This window comes from Myxocyprinus asiaticus, chromosome 3 (genome assembly GCF_019703515.2).
Source record: "Myxocyprinus asiaticus isolate MX2 ecotype Aquarium Trade chromosome 3, UBuf_Myxa_2, whole genome shotgun sequence".
Taxonomy (NCBI): domain Eukaryota; kingdom Metazoa; phylum Chordata; class Actinopteri; order Cypriniformes; family Catostomidae; genus Myxocyprinus; species Myxocyprinus asiaticus.
Genome location: NC_059346.1, coordinates 43,961,358 through 43,981,039, shown reverse-complemented (window position 1 = coordinate 43,981,039; position 19,682 = coordinate 43,961,358). Strand labels below are relative to the sequence as shown.

General features: G+C 37.6%; 1 pseudogene; it reads right to left on the bottom strand.

Annotated features, from left to right (window-relative positions):
- Positions 1-19,682, bottom strand: part of LOC127420702 (DNA mismatch repair protein Msh3-like) — a 75,707-nt pseudogene that overhangs the window by 22,916 nt on the left and 33,109 nt on the right.

Here is a 19,682-nt window from a genome sequence, read left to right as displayed (position 1 = left end):
AAAAAGTGCAAAGGAAGGCACAAGTCACATCTGATTCTAATTAGTGAACTGCTGTGGATGTGTAGTTGTTGATAGTCTAATGACTAGCACCATCAGCAGAAATCAGCTAACCCCTAACAACAGTAAACAAAGTTAATATATCTAAATGAAAGACAAGTTCACTGAGATTTCTAAGAAATAATGCAAGACATGTTTTGTGAACATACAAAAAAAAAAAAAATATATATATATATATATATATATATATATATATATATATATATATATATATATATATATATATATATATATATATAGAATGTGTGAGGTACAAATAGTGGCAATAAAACATGGTATAAATGTATGAAACAGTGAACCTGTAGAAGACCAAAGGTAACAGGCAGGCCATTTTTACATCCAAAGGACACATTACGGGAATACAGTAGATTTCAGCTGCCATTCACCAGAAATACCAAGGATTTGTCTTACAAATATAAGCTTGGGGGGGAGGGGTTTGGGGGGTCCGCTAAATCAAGTATTTTACAAAAGAGGAAATGTTTTACTATAAGAAAAGTAAAGCTAAAGAAACAAATTAAAATATTAAGTAAAAAATAAAATAATTCAGAGAATTTTTACAAAATATAAACATTCATTTTTTGCACCCAATATACTGTATATTAGGTGTATTTAACTACTATGTGCTTAAGCATTTTATTCAATGTACTTATTATGTACATGTGTTGTTGCACTGTACTTACATTTAAGGTACCTGCATTTAATTACGTCTGTAATTACACTGTTAACCTTAACCCCTAATCCTAAATTTAACCCTACCCCAACCCTTACCCCTAACCTAAACTCTAACCTTACTTCTAAACCAAACTGTACCTCAACCTCAGCAGCAGCAAATGTGAATCTTGTGAGAATTTTACAGAACAGCATGCAGTTACACAATAAGCACATTGTATTGTATGTATTTTAATGTTAGTACATAGTATTTAAAGAAACTTAATATATAGTGGGACCCATTTTTTAAAAATATATTGTTTAAATAAATCCATTACAGCAAGTGTCAGCAATTTAAAAAATAACATTAAAATTAGCTTCCTAATTACAGTGCTTCTTAGTCAGCACTGTTTTCATATTCTTGGCTTTGAAGAAAATTTAAGTGTTGTGTGCTATGTATTTTTGTTTTCTCTAAATTTTAATCTCAAATCTTCCATTGACTTGCACTGTTAGGATGTTTGCCATTCAAAATATGAACCAACCGTATTGGCATCATTGTAATATTTGGTACAGTGGTCTTCTTTCTCACATTTATTTGCATTCTGGATTGTGATAGTCATTTCTTTCTTGCATTTATCAATTTCTATCTACCTTTACAATGCAAATACAGAGTCACGTAATGCATTTATTCCCCATACACAGCTGACAGAAAACTAGTGCTGAGTGTCATGACAATGGCAAAGCAGTTCTGATGGTGTATTTCATTTACACAGAACCAAAGCCTAAAACCTAAGCTTACCTAAAATTTTAACGTAATTATTTTGCTGCCTTTTAATTACTGGTATTTCCTTCTAGAAATTCAAAAGCAGTATAACATTGTTTCTCAAAAATCTACCACATGTGGCATACAATCTGAATAGGTTTGAGTCACTCTCCTACCACTTTAATCGCTCATTACCGAGGCTCTGTGAAAAAACTGGTGGGCATGGTTTCACCCTGTTGAATTCAGGACCATTCGAACACCTGAAGTCTGCTTAGCTCCTGAGGTGTTGTCATGGTCACTAAAGTCCTGCTTTCAACTATCATGCATAACTTACCTCTCTAATGGCCAGAAAACAAAGGAACAATAGATCAGTAATTTTTCCATAGGTTGGCAAAACAAGCTTAATTTGCCCTTTCCGCCTCCAACTTAATGGTCATTACATTGGGAGAAAAAGCTTTGAGGCATTCAGCTCTAGCCTGTTGAAATTATATGGTTATAGTGCCCCTTAGTGGTTTAGAGCTGCTTATGACCCATTCGCATGATTATCATGGCGGTACACAGCCTATTCTGAATAGAGACCCACTATAGCTACTTTCTGTTAGTAGCTTGTAACTTATAACTTTTACAAAAGCGTAGCTTGACTGTAGCCTAGCACCGAGAAGCAAAAAAATCTGAATTGCATTTGGCAGGTGGAAGTTACCTCACATATATACCATCTACAATGCCCACTGATGCCTCTCTGGCAGGAACAAAGATCCCAGCTGTGCCATGATGGTCACCAGGCCGAATGAAAGAGCTCTTGCCACCCATGTTAGGCCCAGTGATGATCATGGCTCGCTTTCCATCCCCCTGAAGTCAGGAGAGATAATAAGATGAATATTTCTGTGACATTGTGAGAAGATTCTCAGGGAGGTGAAGGATATATAGCCACTAGTGTTCTAGCTGATTGCTTGAGTGTCACTGCTAAAGAGGGATGGAGCAAAAAGATCACACCTGTCTCAATCATCTAGACAGAAAACATTGAGAGTTCTGAAAGAAACACAACTGAGTCTGTACAAAAAGGTAGAAGTGGCAACAATTAAATTATTATTAAATATAAAAAAGGTTGGAGAGTCACATGGCGCCATGCAAGGTTCAGATGTGTGAACGGCGAGCTCTGCGCACTTTGCTAATTGTAATACTTTTTGTGTCATAAACCAGTGAGATTTGATACACACTTGTTCTTAACTATTCTAGGAAGAAAATATGTCAAATAATTCAAAATCATTAAAAGACACTTACGTGCTCAAGCTGAAGCCCCTGAGCAGCAAGGAAATTCGGTGTCAATTGTTGAACCTGTCGGCAATGCTGACGAAGGTCATTGCTGACTTGGAGGATCTTGCTGTAATACGTCGATCGATCACTGCCATGGAGACGAAATTCACCGAGATGGTAACAAGAGTGCTGGTTGTCGAGAAACGGATCGATTATCTGGAGTCATCGGAGAAGGAATTAGCTGCTAACCCGTTAGCGACCAAGGCAGACTTGGAGCGCGTCTGGGAAAAGTTGGATGACTTGGAGAATCGTAACCAGCGAAACATCCAAATTGTTGGAATTCCCGAGGACGAAGAAGGCCGAGATATGGTGAAATTCCTAGACGGGCTCTTCCCAAGTCTGCTCGACATAACAGGCCATAAGCTGGAATTCGAGCGAGCTCACAGAGTTCTGGCTCGGAGATCCATGGAGGGAGACAAGCCCCGATCAATTCTGACTAAATTTCTGAGATCATCCGATAAAGATCTCGTGTTACACGAGGCGAGGAGTAAAGGAAGGCTTTCTTGGAAGAACCACAGCATTTTCTTGTTCCCAGACTTTGCAAATTCGACAAGAGAGAAATGTGATCGATTCAAGGAATGCAAGAAACTCTTACATCAACGGAAGGTTGCTTTTGCACTGATGTTCCCGACCAAATTGAGAATAGACACTGATGATGGCCGCAAAATATTTACATGCCCACAGCAAGCCATGTCCTTCATAAAGTCAATGGAATAAGTCATTGTGTGATATTCTTGATGTAGCCAAGTGAGCCTGACTCACTGAACATTCACTTGACCGTCTGAGGAAGCTGAGCACCTTTTTTTGTTTCTTTTTGTGCTGATTCCGCCTAACGGCTGGAGTTTGTTTTGTGGAATAACACTCCTTCGGGACAGTTTGTGGATGAATTTGCACCGTATTTGTGCTTATGCCTCTGTAGAGGGGTTCTAGTTGGAAGGACACGGGAGCCGGTTTCACAGTCCACGTGAGCCAACTTTTAATGCAGTTGACTTCAGCTTCACAACAAAGTATTGGCTTTTCAGCTTCATAACAAAGTATTGGCTTTCAGTTTCACAACAAAGTATTGGCTTTTCAGATTCAGAACATAGTATTTAGAACACACACAGCGTCTCTGGTCTCTCTCCCAGTATGTCGCTCAGGTGGCCTTTTAAAGCTCGTCTCCATCATCCCTGAAACGAGACACAGGTGTTTAATATCAGTTTTGTGGCCCTTACCACTTCCTCTCACCCCAGTGACAGACACACGACCATGTCCTGCTCCACAGCCTCCTATTGGCTGGAGTTTGTTTTGTGGAATATTTCTTGCAAGACATTGGAGTGATTAGGTTATTTGTTGCACTCATGTAACAGCCAAATGGGCCGGCTCACTGAACATTCGTTTGACTGCCCGAGGATACTGAACAGCATTTTTTTTTTTGTGCCGGTTCTGCCTAGCGGCTGGAGCTTGTTTTGTGGAGGAACACACCTTCGGGACAGTAATGTTGATGAATCTACATGTTCTTTGTGTTTATTCTGCCTACTGGCTGGAGTTTGTTTTATAGATTATTTTCTGTTGCGTAATTCTGTCTCACAAAATTTGTATAGAAGCACCGGACTTGAGCAATCTGATGGAAAAGTTGTTGCGGGGGCTCTTTTTTCTAATATGTCAAAATGTCAAATGTTAATATGAGCGGATTGTCTCTCTCCACGTGGAATGTGAATGGATTGGGGCACCCCATAAAAAGAAGGAAGGTTATTTCTTTTCTTAAACGTAAATATGATATAGTGTTTCTGCAAGAAACGCATCTTTCCCCGCAGGAAGCTGAAAAATGTGGAAAGATATGGGGTGGGCATGTTTTCTTTAGTGCTGGCTCAAGTAAGAGCAGGGGAGTCATTACATTGATAAGTAAGCATCTACAGTTCAAATGTCTCAAACAGATTAAAGATAAATTAGGAAGAGTCACCATTGTTTTAGCAGAAATTCAGGGGCAAAGTTTGATTTTGGCTAAAATTTACGCACCTAACGTTGATGATTAGGACTTTTTTATAGATCTTGAAGTGATGTTGCAAGCCGCTGGCACCCCTCATGATATAATATTGGGAGGAGACTTTAATCTATTGATGGACTCAGTCCTTGATCATAGTGTAGCAAAAGTGTTCAAGCCCCCTAGAGCAACAGTGACGCCTCACAGGATGTGTAAAAATCTTAGTCTTACAGATATTTGGAGACTTTTGAACCCATCTGGAAGGGACTATACATTTTTTTTCATTAGTCCATAAGATTTATTCTAGAATAGAAAGTCCCTCATTTCATCTGTTGTTGAGTGCTCAACTGGAAACATCTTAGTCTCAGATCATGCCATAGTAAGTTTAGAGGTGTTGCCACATACAGAGAAAAATCATATAGTTGGCGCTTTAATGTATCCCTTTTGCAAAATCCTGAATTTCAACAAATGTTAAAGGCCGAAATCAGTGTTTATATGGAGACCAACTGGTCCTCAGTATCCTCTGTGGGCGTGGCTTGGGAGGCAATTAAGGTGGTTCATAGGGGTTGGATCATACAGTATGCCTCATTCATCAAAAAATTCAAAGCACAAGAACTCGTGGAGTTGGAAGGGAATATTAAAAGTGCAGAGGCAGAGCTGAAGCGCCGAATGTCATCGGATGGCCTCAGAGAATTGACCCAATTGAAATACAGATATAACACTATTTTGTCGCAGAAGGTGGAGTTTTGGCTATTCAGGGCAAGACAGTCATACCTTGAGTCGGGGAACAAAGCAGGAAAACTTCTGGCTAGATATATAAACCAGAAAGAGTATTTTTCTACCATTCCCTCAGTGAAATCTGCTGGTGGTGATATTTTTACCTCGGTCATTGATATTAATAATGCTTTTAAAGAATTCTATCTTGATCTCTATAGTTCCACGTATTCGTCTATTGATAAATATATTAGCAAACTTTGTGGAACCATTAGAACTCTCTAAACTGACGACTGAGCAAAAAAATGATCTTGATTCTGAGATAACCTTGGAGGAGCTTAGCGAGGTAATTAAGGCCCTGCCTACAGGCAAGGCTCCGGGGCCAGACGGCTTTGCCGCTGAATTTTTTAGATTTTATGCTACAGAACTGGCTTCATTTTTGCTAGAAGTTTATATGGAATTATTAAAGAATGGAAACTTTCCGCCAACCATGGCATAATCCCGGATCATTCTGATTCTTAAAAAGGACAAAGATCCAAGTGAGTGTAAGAGTTACCATCCAATTTCCCTGATCCAGCTAGACGTAAAAATATTGTAAAAAATGTTGGCTAACCGAATAAGTTATGACATCTCTTATACATATAGATCAGGTGGGGTTCATTCGGGGCCACAGCTCTTCTGATAACATCAAGCGTCTCATCAATATCATGTGGTCAGTGGCGAATGATCAGACTCCGGTGCCATCTCACTTGAAAAAGGCATTTGATATGGTAGAATGGGATTATCTTTTTAAGATTTTGGAAAAATACGGGTTCGGGAATACTTTTATTGGTTGGATAAAGTTACTTTATAGACACCCGGTAGCGGCAGTACTAACAAATGGATTAATTTGAGATTATTTTACTCTAGATGGGGGCACCCGGCAAGGTTGCCCTCTTTCCCCATTATTGTTCTGTCTTGCCCTGGAACCATTAGCAGCCGTGATGAGAAAGGAGGATTATTTTCCAGGGGTGGGGGCGGGAGGTATGGCGCATAAGCTTTTGCTTTACACAGATGATATTTTATTATTTGTCTCCGACATCACTAGATCTATGCCTTGCCTCGACAGAATTATTAATTCCTTTTCTAAGTTCTCAGGATACAGAGTTAATTGGTTTAAACCCGAAGCTTTGGCTCTGACAGCATACTGCCCTGTAATGACTTTTCAGCCAGGCGCCTTTCAGTGGCCCAAACAGGGCATTAAGTATTTGGGTATTTTATTCCCAGCAAATTTGTGTGATTTAGTTAGAGTAAATTTTGACGCTTTAATAAAAAGGTTTTCGAGCAATGTGGGCAGGTGGGCTTCATTACATTTATTCAACACATTTTCTTCTCATTGTCCTGCTGCATCACTCAACTTCTACTGAGCTTCTTGGGAAATAATTTTTGCCTTGATGATGGCAAGCTGTCCAGGCCCTGAAGCAGCCCCAAATCATGATGCTCCCGCCACCGTACTTCACCGTTGGGATGATGTTTTTATGTTGGTATGCGGTGCCCTTTTTATGCCATACGTAGTGCTGCATGTTCTTCCCAAACAATTCAACCTTAGTTTTATCAGTCAACAAAACATTTTCCCAGTAGTGTTGTGGAGTGTCAAGGTGGTCTTTGGCAAACTTCAGGCACACTTCTAAGTTTTTGTTGGAAAGCAGCAGCTTCCTTCGTGGTGTCCTGCCATTGACACCATGTCTGTTTAATGTTTTCCTTATAGCAGACTCATGAACAGAGATGTTAACCAGTTCCAATGATTCCTTCAAGTCTTTAGCTATCACTCTAGGGTTCTTTTTTACCTCAATGAGCATTCTGCGGTGTGCCCTTTGAGTCATCTTGGCTTGACGGACACTTCTAGGGAGAGTAGCCACAGTACTAATTCATCTTCATTTATAGACAGTTTGTCTAATTGTGGACAGATGAATATCTAAGCTCTTCAAGATAACTTTGTAACCCTTTCCAGAAACAATTCTTGATCGTAGTTCTTATGAGATCTCTTTTTTTGCGAGGAACTACACTGTGAATGTTTGAATGATGTATTCAATGTGTACAAGAACAACACAATAATTTGTGTGTTACTAGTTAAAACAGATTGTGTTAGTTCATTATTGTAACTAATGAACAAATTGTGTTTGTTCATTATTGCACTATTGTTACTGATGAAGATCAATCCAGATTTTAAGACAAATTTACACATAAATGCAGGTAATTCCAAAGGGTTCACATACTTTTTCTTGCCACTGTAGTTGCAAGCAGAAATTAGAAGAAACCAGTAGCTATAAGAAGATGAAATGGACTTAGTGACTTCTGTGATCATAACTAAAAAAATAAATCCAAAGTGCCAGGTTTTGCTTTGCTTTCTCTATATACTCTTTACCTGAAAAATCTCAAGAATTTTGTGTGGTTTACTTTGGTCTATAATATTGCAGCTCAACATTGACACCAGTTCAATGTTCATTGTCCATTGATTCAAGAGAAATTGCTGGATTTGCTATGATAAATACCATCTTCATTACATCTTTAAGAGTCAAAAACCGCGAACAGTTATCGCTTTCTCGCAGTCTTCGTCCAGACATGGAGAAGACATCTGATTGGACAATGCAATAATTGTTTTCTTTGTAAAAAGGATCTCACATTAAAGAATTTTCAGGATTCAATTCAAATTAAGCTCAATCGACAGAATTTGTGGCATAATGTTGATTACCACAAAAAATTTGACTCTCTCCTTTTCTTTAAAAAAAAGCATAAATCAAGGTTATAGTGAGGCACTTACAATGGAAGTGAATGGGGCCAATTATTGCAGGGTTTAAAAGACAGAAATAATAGCTTATAATGTTATAAAAGCACTTAGATTAATTCTTCTGTTAAAACTCATGTATTATTTCAGCTGTATAGATGTTTAAATCGTAGTTTTTACAGTCTTTTTAAGGTTTGTTGACATAACATCATCATGTTGTAAAATTAGCTAAAACTCTACACAGAAAAGTTTAGTAAGTGATTTGATCACAATAAAATCATGTTAACACACATATTGTTTGTCTTTTGGCTAAACTTTTAAAACAGTGAGTATTTTAATGTTTACAGAGTGGCCCCATTCACTTCCATTGTAAGTGCCCCACCTTAACCCAGATTTTAGCTGTATTTAAAAAATATTATGCCACAAATGCTGTCTATTGGGCTTAACTTGTATTGAACCCAGAATATTCCTTTAAACCCAGTTTATGAAGTTGCATTGACAGTCTTACATTTTAATTTCTATTGCCACAAAAACTCAACATCAATTTATTGTGCAAATATATAAAAGCCGAAAAAATTTGTTGTGAAAAATCTCAGATCCACTGGATGAGTGGTTAATGAGAATTTGATTTTAAAGGTTTTACCTAAAAAAAAAATGTTTTTATTTAAAAATATTTAAAGTTTATTTTAGGATTATTTAAGCTGGGCTGACGCTTTGAATATAGACCAGAGGGAAAGCAATATTAGTCCAGCTCATAATTACTTCAAATTTCAGGAATTTTTTTTGTTTATATGGCTTTTGTAGATCTCTTTGTGATCAATCAAAAATATATTTTCATATATGACAGAAACAAAATGGCAGTACAATGTCTGCTTAAAAGTTTTAGATTAATGTCTCAAGTGAAACAACAAATGTAAAAAAATAATTGGGGGAAAAGAGTAAAGAAAAAAGACCAGCAAGACAGCTTCATTATTATAGACTGACTCACACTTTTGAATGGAAGCCCAATGATTGGGTGGGTGAGAAGAGAGCGAGGTGACAAATGTATTAAAAAACATATGTTAATCGGGAAGACGGAGTGGGTGGCCGGTACAAAAGGTTTGTCTGCTAGTTCAATAGCATTTTCTAATAGGTGAAATAGACGGAAAAAGTTTAATCTGCAGGAAACAAAAACAGCACTGCCTTTGGCATGATCACAGATTCCCACAGCATTCTTTTCACTGCCGAAAATGAAACTCAGAATGACGATCGAGTTTTACATAATCTCTAATATCTAAAGCCCCCAATGGTATAATATGAAAAGGAGTTGTTAATAAGACATGTTAAAAGTGCAGATATTAAAATAGCTCATGGGCCACACAGAATCTGCATGTGTAGAACTCCGCAGAAAGTTCTGCAAAATAGGAATACCTGTCAATCACAAAGTTCTACACTTCCCCCATCTCATGTGTGTTTATTTAGTCAATATTTTGTCTAAATTGATAATGTCTTCGGCAACCAATAAGAGTTTAGTACTTTCAGCTCCATAACAGATTTTGCCATGTTTTAATAAATTCTGTAGATTTCCCCCAAGAATTCTCATGGGTTCTCATTGCGTCTCGTGACCAAATTTGCGTCATAACATTTGATCATGAAATGTGATAAAAACCAATGCGATATGACGATGAGGTATGATGACATAAAAAAAAATTTGGTTCATTGTGTTCCATGGAAAAAAGAAAGTCATGCAGGTTTGAAGAGACATTAGCGTGAGTAAACAATGACAGCTTTTTCATTTTTGCATGAACTGTTGCTTTAAGGCTGCTCTCACATGTAAGTGAGTGTCATTGGGCACATACTGATCCTGATTTCCCATCAACAAGGTGATGACCAGATGCTTGCCTCCCATAATAAATATCTGACTCTTGAACCTCAGGTCTATGATCAGGACATGCAAAAAGATGTATTAAACACCAAAAGAGTGCAGTATACAAACAGGGTAGCCATGTTTAAAACGATGAATTTCCAAGACATTTACAGACATTTGTTCCTGTTCAAAACCATTTTATAGAGTGGTGGATTTTTTATTGCAAATAACATTCCTTGGAATTAATAGATTTAAATAATTATACTTATTACTGTATAAATGTCTCCAAAAAGGCAAAAACATATTATGAAATTTGAATATGGATCAACAGAGGAAGTATCCATATATTTTAGTGGTAACACTTTAAAAAAAAACAATTATATGTTAACATAAGCAAATGCTTTTTTTATAATAATTTATTAAAGGAATATTTCAGGTTCAATACAAGTTAAGCTCAATCGACATCATTTGTGTAATGTTGATTGCCACAGAATATTATTTTGACTTGCCACTCTTTTTCTTTAATTCAAGCAAAAATGGAGGTTACAGGGAGGCACTTAAAATTAAATTGAATGTGGCAAATTTTTGGAGGGTTTAAAAGGCAGAAATGTGAAGCTTATAATTTTATAAAAGCACTTACATTAATACTTCTTTTAAAACTAATTTATTATTTGAGCTGTAAAGTTGTTTAAAGGGATAGTTCACCCAAGAATGAAAATTCAGTCACTGTTAAAACCCTATATGACATTCTTTCTTTTTCTTAACACAAAGGGAGAAATTGTGAAACATGTTGTTCTTAGTGATGTCATACATTGGCAGTTTTTAGTGACCATCTCTTCAAGCTTCAAAAGTATATATCAAAAGTTTAATAAATTATTCCATGAGACTCGTGATTGTTATGAAAACATACGATAAGGTTTGGTGAGAAACAAACCAAAATCGAATGTATTAGTGAAAATATTCACTGACCGTTGATCTCCTGTGCACATTCATGATAGGGCTCGATAGCAACAGTTCATGCAGCCCCCTTGCGACATTGGGGTATTCACACGAAAACTCTTTTTGTTCATCTAAAAACAGGTCTGCCACAGTGATAGCGACAACAAAACACAAAAGAGCTGCACACAAAACAGAACTTACTAAACATGTCTGAAGAGTTTGTAGTTGAAGAATTTATGCATTTCTAAGCCCAGCCATATTTTTTGAAAGTTTTTGGACGGGTGTCAGTTCACAGTGTATAGAGTTGCCCATGTGACGCCTAAAATTGAAAACAAGCAATCGATGTAATGTACCGTGGCTCGTCACTGCTGGTTAGGACAAAAACTCTGATTAATATAGAAAAGATACCTTTATTGTGTGTCAGTTGCCGTCAAGTTAGGACATGGTGTGACAATGTTTCTGTTTGATTTCTGAGTGCTCCGTTCCCAAAAATAAGGATGAGTATAGAAATGCATCAATTCTTCGACTACAAACTCTTCAGATATGTTTAGTAAGTTCTGTTTTGTGTGCAGCTGTATTGTGTTCTGTTGCTGCTATCACTGTGGCAGACCTGTTTTTAGATAAACAAAATGAGTTTTCGCTTGAACGCCCCAATGTCGCGAGGGGGCTGCATGAACTGTTACTATCGAGCCCTATCATGAATGCACACAGGAGATCAATGGTCAGTGAATATTTTCACTAAATAATACTTTAGATTTCGGTTTGTTTCTCACCAAACCTTATCGTATGCTTTCATAACAATCATGAGTCTCATTTAATAATTTATTAGACTTTTGTGTTCATTTGCTTGAAGAGATGGTCAATATAAACTGCCATTGTATGACATTACTGAGAACAACATGTTTCACAATTACTCCCTTTGTGTTAAGAAAAAGAAAGAAAGTCATATAGGGTTTTAACAACATAGTGGTGAGTAAACAATGACTACATTTTGGTCATGGCAATGAAGCTGTAAATTTGGCTATAACTTTATGCAGAAAAGGTTAGTAAGTGAGACAGTCAATGTCTTGTGACTATAATTTTGAAATAGTGAAAATTTTAATGTTTAAAATGGGGATATTAAAAGTGCAGAGGCAGAGCTGAAAGTGTAGTTTTGGTTATTCAGGGCAAGACAGTCATACTTTGAGTTGGGGGACAAAGCAGGGAAGCTTTTGGCTAGATATATAAAGCAGAGAGAGTCTTTTTGTACCATTCCCTCAGTGAAATCTGCTGGTGGTGAAATATTTACCTCAGATATTAATAATGCCTTTAAAGAGTTCTATATTGATCTTTATAGTTCCACGTCTTCGTCTACTGATGAAGATATTAGGAACTTTGTGGAACCATTAGATCTTCCTAAACTGATGACTGAGCAAAAAAACTCACTTGATTCTGAGATAACCTTGGAGGAGCTTGACAAGGTAATTAAATCCCTACCTACTGGCAAGGCTACGGGGCCAGATGGTTTTGCCTCAGAAGTTTTTAGATCCTATGCTACAGAAATGGCTCCACTTTGGTTAGAAGTTTATACTGAATCATTAAAGAATGGAAAGATTCCTCCAACCATGACACAAGCCCGGATCAGTCTGATTCTTAAAAAGGACAAAGATCCAAGCGAGTGTTAAAGTTACCGTCCAATCTCCCTGATCCAACTAGATGAAAAAATGTTGTCAAAAATGTTAGCTAACCGATTAAGTAAAGTTATGACATCTCTTATACATATAGATCAGGTGGGGTTTATTCGAGGCCGTAGCTCTTCTGATAACATTAGGCGTCTCCTCAATATTATGTGGTCAGTAGTGAATGATCAGTCTCTGGTCACTGCCATCTCACTTGACGCTGAAAAGGCGTTTGATATGGTAGAATGGGATTATCTTTTTAAGATTTTGGAAATGTATGGGTTAGGGAGTACATTTATTAGTTGGATTAAGTTACTTTATAGACACCCTCTAGCAGCGGTACAAACAAATGAATTAATTTCAGATTATTTTACTCTGGATAGGGGCACTCGGCAGGGTTGCCCTCTTTCCCCATTATTGTTCTGTCTTGCCCTGGAACCATTAGCAGCCGCAATAAGAAAGGAGGATGATTTTCCAGGGGTGATTGCGGGAGGTGTGGCGCATAAGCTTCTGCTTTATGCAGATGATATTTTATTATTCGTCTCTGACCCTGCTAGATCTATGCCTTGTCTCCACAGAATTATTAATTCCTTTTCCAAGTTCTCAGGATACAAAGTCAATTGGTCTAAATCCGAAGCTTTGGCTTTGACAGCATACCGTACAGTAACGGCCTTCCAGTCAGGTGCCTTCCAGTAGCCCAAACAGGGCATTAAATATTTGGGAATTTTATTCCCAACAAATTTGTCTGATTTAGTTAGAGTTAATTTTTATCCCTTAATAAAAAGGTTTTCGAATGATGTGGACAGGTGGGCTTCATTACATTTATCTATGACTGGGAAGGTTAATGTTATTAAAATGAATTGTATTCCAAAATTCAACTACCTGCTACAATCTCTCCCTATAGATGTCCCCCTCTCTTATTTCAAGCAATTTGATAGCATAGCAAAGTCCTTCATTTGGAATGGTAAGCATGCCAGGTTAAATTTCAATAAGTTACATAGGCCGATTGACAAAGGTGGGCTAGGCATACCCAAGATTTTCTTTTATTATTATGCATTCAGTCTCAGACATTTGGCTCATTGGTCGCTTCCACCTGAGAGAGCCCCTCCCTGGTTTCTTATTGAACAAGAAGTTCTTGCCCCTATTTTGCCATTGCAAAGCCTTTCATTCAAATTAACCGGAGAAGTTAAGTCACACCCCGTTATTTCGCATTTGCACGTGGTTTGGACTACAGTGTCCAGAGTGTTTAATTCGGACATTTATTTAAATGTTGCCTCAAGCATATGGCTGAACCCTAAATTACATATTAATAATTCCCCTTTCTGTTGGTCAGAGTGGATTGGGAGGGGGGTTGCTACACTTGGTGACCTATATGAGAGTGGAGTATTGAGACCTTTTGATAATTTGGTTCAACATTTTAAGATTCCTAGATCCCAGTTCTTTAGGTTTTTACAGCTGCGCCACCTGCTCTGTACTGTTTTTGGGAGTGGTGTACACCCGCTAAAGCGGCAGATACTTTGGAAATGGTGATTACTGCTTATGGGAAAGGTCATGAAGCTTCTGTGTATTACTCCCTGTTAATTCAGAGTCTGGGGAATGGAGCTTCGTCTTCCCTCAAGAGGTTATGGAAGAAAGATTTAAACTTGGTATTGGAGGAGGGAGAGTGGGCTAGGATCCTAAAAAGCATCAGGTCTGCATCTAGAGATGCAAGGATCCATCTGATGCAATTTAAGATTTTGCATCGGTTCTACTGGACCCCCTCTAGATTGTATAGGCTTGGTCTTAAAGACTCACCCACCTGCTGGCGATGCCAGTCAGAAGACAGGGACACAACCCATGTTTTTTAGGGTTGTATTAAGATTCAGGAATTTTGGTTGAGGATCCAGCATTTTGTGTGTGACGTACTGGACACTCAGTTTTCATTTTGCCCCAGACTTTGTATTTTGGGTGATGGAGTGGTCCTGAATATAGGAGATAAATATATGAAAAGCTTGGTCCTAACCAGCGTGATGATTGGCAGACAGCACATCCTTAGGGGTTGGAAGTCAACTGATGCACCCTCATTTCGTGAGTGGTGCACCGAGTTGGGTAAAGTGGCAGCTTTCGAGGAGAAGACTTTAAGATGGCTGGGGAACCTGTCGAGTTATGGCAGAAAATGGGGCAGTTATTTGTCTCAGTTGGAGAGGTCCTAGTGTGGGGCAGTGGAGGGAGACAATTTTTATTTTATGTTTTTTAATTTCATTTATTTCCCTATATGTTGAACTTTGTCTTTTTTTTTTTATGTACTTATGTATTTCTATTTGTGTGTCTGTTTATATGTGGGTATTTATTTATTTTATATTTGTGTGTGTGTGTGGGGGGGGGGGTTATAAAGGGTTATAAGTTGATTCCTAATGTATAATTTTGTGGTTAAATTTATTTTTGTCTGTCTTGGAATCAATAAACAATATTAATAACAAAAAAACTAAAAAATTTAAATGGGGGTTGGCCCCATTCACTTCCATTGTAAGTGCCATACTGTTACAGAGATTATTCTTTTTTTAAGTCAAAATAAATTTTTGGGGTAATCAATATTATGCCACAAATGCTGTCGATTGAGCTTAATTTGTAGTGAACATTTCAGAATGTTCCTTTTATCTTGGTTCATGTTAATTTATGAAAATATTGTTCTTTGTGTTCATGCAAGTTCATAATTCATTTACTAATGTTAACGTATGCAATTTTTAATTTTAAAATTTTTGAAATTAACATTAACCAAGATTAATAAGTGCTGCAAAGGTATTGCTCATTGTTAGTTTATGTTAAGTAATGTAATTAACAAATGTCAACGAAATACAACCCTTTTATTACATTTCCATCACTTTCCCAGGCCTGGAAGTCACATTATTTTAACATTCCGAAGGTTTTTACATGACCGTGGGAACCTTGTATTCACATCAACAAGCTATCACAAAAATAAAACAAATAATTCAACACAAGAAAGTGTTGCAAACAGCGCTTTGAAATAACACCTTACATAAAAAGAGTTGGTATCAGCTCAACACACTTTTAAAAAGTCCAGAGGGAGAGGAGAAGCTCTGGTACTCTGCAGAACAGGCGGGAGGGGGAGGCGGTAAGGAGCAGAGGGGGAGTAGTTGGCGGAAACCTCTGCTTTCAAAGTCAAATCCACTCCTCCACACAGACTGTCAGAGGGATATGGAGTGGGCTTTGTACTGCATGGGGGTGGGATTCATCCTACTGTTGGACTTAATTCGGGCCAGGAAGAGACAGAGATGTGGGGGCTCCAGGGTCCCCTTACTCTCGGTTCTTCTATTAAAGCTTATGAAAGACGCTTTATGTGCATCTCACAAAACACACAAGAGAAATCGAGCCTCTTTGTAGATGACTGGTAATGATTAATTTAACTGCATTTTAACATGTCAAACTAGATTTTTTATAACAGGGAAAAGTCCCCACAATCGCTCACAGAACTACATATATCTAGTGGCCGATCAATATATCGCAGAGGCCGATAAATCGACCGATATTCTGACATTTTTTAATTATTGCATCGGCCGATAAATGTTCCCGTTTGGCCGATTTTTTTCTTGAGGGTGCCGAAAATCGCCTGCTTGCATGTGAAGCGACTGAGACATGTAAACGACCAGTCAAAGTTCATTTTGTTGTTACGTGCCATCGTGTTACTACAATAATAGACCGGTGTGCAACACAGTCTTATTTAAATAGTCCGCATATCAGAGCCGCGGCAGATGCGTTTGAGCTCATAATGTTAAAGTGCTCGCCTGTTTCATTCTCCCTCTCTCTCCTCAACAGTTCCCTGTAACTTTAAATGTCTTGTCTAATGATAAAAAGGCAAATATCAATAAAACTAATATCATATACCATCTGCAAATATGCGCATATCTCTTTTAAACAGATGTAATAAACCAACCTCACACAACTTCAGCAGATCCAGCATCCTGTGGAGCGCTCATAAATCTTCTTCTGAAGCACATATTCTAACAGTCTCTCCTCAACAGTTCCCTGTAACTTTTCTAATGATAAAAGGCAAATATCAATAAAACTTGTATTATATACCATTTGCAAATATGTGGATGTCTTGTTTAAACTCATTCACGTACCTCACGAAAATCCAGCATTTTCTTCCTGTCGAGCGCTCATCTAATATCTTCCTCTGAAGCGCATACTCTATCAGCCAGAATCAAAACTTCAGGATCAGAATCAAAAGTTCCTCTCATTCACAAATCATGACGGTCACTCCGTGACATTCCAAGCAGGCGATCCGGGTGGTTTAAAACTGTCAGGAGATTGAGGCTCGTGCTGGATCCGCAACTGCAACTTCAAGGCTGTGTCCGAAACCAGGAAAATGCTGCCTCCGGTGGCTGTATACAGAGGTAGGATGAAAATAAGGTGCTTTTCAAACTGTTCGGAGACCAGTTTCCTTAAGAGTTCTATTCATTCAAAACAGATGTCAGTTAAGACATTAACTGATTAGGCAGCAAGGTAGCAAGATAGCTGGCTATGTTCTCGGATGCAGCCCAAGGTAAAAGCGCTTCACATGTGCTATAAGTAAATGTCTTCTTCACTATGCACTGTATGTACAACTGGTTTGATTCAATATTTTTTTGAGTAAACGCGATTGCTAACATGCCATCCATGGTTGCTGGACTACTGTGTGTACTGTTATTTCCTTCTTCCTATTATATTAACAATTTCTTCATGTACAAATAAATTACTGAAATTTGATGACTAAACAGAAATCAGAAGAAACTGCTATCTACCATTTAAAATATAATATATTTTTTTTGTTTTGTGTAAAACTTATAAGAGTTTTTTTATTATTATTTTTTAGCAATTTTATGATTATTATTTACTATATTAAATTGTGTGATATATCGGCATTGTATCAGCCTATCGGCCACCCTGCTCTCTGGATATCGGCATCGGCCATTAAAAAACCCATATCGGTCGACCACTACATACATCTATTTCTAAAGGTCCAAAAAAAAATAGAAGTATGCCTTGTTTCTGTGGCCTGCTTAACTTGCTTAATGTGAACTGGGTAATTTATGAGAGAATACACATGCTCGTGCATATGATTATCTTTGAAATATGAGAGATGACAGGAATTCAGTGTAGAATATGGTAATAAAAAGCCAACTTCATTACCATACCTGCAGTAATTATTTTCATTAGCAACCTTGGCCAATGAGAAGAGGCAGTCCATGGTTGCTAGGTGACACACTGCTTTGTTCAGGATGTAGTAATGGTCCCCAAATAGCCTACATGGCAAAAAAAGAAAAGAAGACAAGAATGCTATTGAGGAAGAGAGAAAAAGAGTGCTTTCAAGTCAGAAAGTGACAAAACACATGTTTTTATATGATTAAATAAAGCACTTGCTGTCAAATCAGAACCAAAGCTTCCTGATTTCAAAGTCTCTTGATATAAAAACACAAAGCATTTTCCAGCCAATCAAAAAAGGGTGCTACAAAAGGACATTTGTAGGTTTATGTATCAGCTACATACTGAAGGAAGTTGATCCACTCATGACTGCAGCCAATATCCAGCTGCTCTCTTAACTGCAGCAGGCGCCGATGTTTCTCCACAATGAATGGAGTGTTATAGCGTCACACAACCTTAGTGCTGGAGATGAAAAGTAAATCTTTAAAAGGTTAATGCACAAATTGCACAAAATTGGATTTAGATGACAAGGAACCATGAGAGGGAAATGTGTGGGGGGAGGGCCACTAGGTAAAAGCTCTTTTACAGGTGTGCTCAGTAATTTTATTCTCATCAAAAAGGTTTCACCCCTAAAGAAATGCACAGTACTTTGGAAAACCTTTAAAATCGTTACTTAACGTATAAAAAAATTTCACTTAAAATCAGTCAATCACTCAAGATGAAGAATGCATTTATAAAAATACCTAAATAAATGCAGTTTTTGATAGAGCTGAGCTGTCTCATGTTAAGAAAACGTAACCACTCAAATACTTCTTCATCTTGGCAACTCCCCCTATTTGAACACTAATAGAATAAATTAATCATGCTTGACTGAGAACAGTGCATTTCTACAATGGCATCAGTAACCAAAAACTATTGTGTTGAATGCTGCTTCAAGGTCTGAGTCCAAGACGACTGGCATTTCGGTCAAAAAAATGACTGAATCCACCCTTAAAGGGATAGTTCACCCAAAAATTTAAATTCTCTCATAATTTACTCACCCTCATGCCATCCCAGATTTGTATGACTTTCTTTCTTCTGCAGAACACAAATGAAGATTCTTAGAAGAATATTTCAGCTCTGTAGGTCTTTACAATCAAAGTGAATGGGGTCCAAAACTTTGAAGCTCAAAAAAGCACATAAAGGCAGCATAAAAGTAATCCATATGACTCCAGTGGTTCAATCTATGTCTTAAGAAGCGATATGATAGATGTGGGTTAAGTCCTTTTTTACTATAAATCTCCACTTTAATTTCAGAATGTGAAAGTGAAAGTGGAGATTTACAGTAAAAAAAGGATTGAAATATTGATCTGTTTCTCACCCAAAGTGACTGAAAAACTTCAGAAGACAAAGGCATGCCCAATTATTAGGCAAATTATATTCCTCAGGATTAATTTAATTGTTGAACAAACACAATGCTCTCAGTCAATCCAAAATGTTATTGAAAAGCCCGTTTTGACTTTCTCAGGGGAATATATAAGTGCACAATTATTAGGCAACTATTAGTGTGCACAATTATTAGATAACTAAATTACAAAAATAATTTCTCCCAACTCAATTGTTTATTCCTAATTTTTAGAGTAGGTGCAACAAATAAGTAACACAAAATGACAATTAAATAACATTTTTGGCCTTTCAAAAATATTCAATGACCAATACAGCCACCCTTCTTTTCAATAACTGCCATGGACCTTCCATCCATGGAGTCTGTCAGTTTCTTGATCTGTTCACGATCAACTTTCGCTGAAGCAGCAACCACAGCCTCCCAAATGCTGTTCAAAGAGGTGTATTGTCTT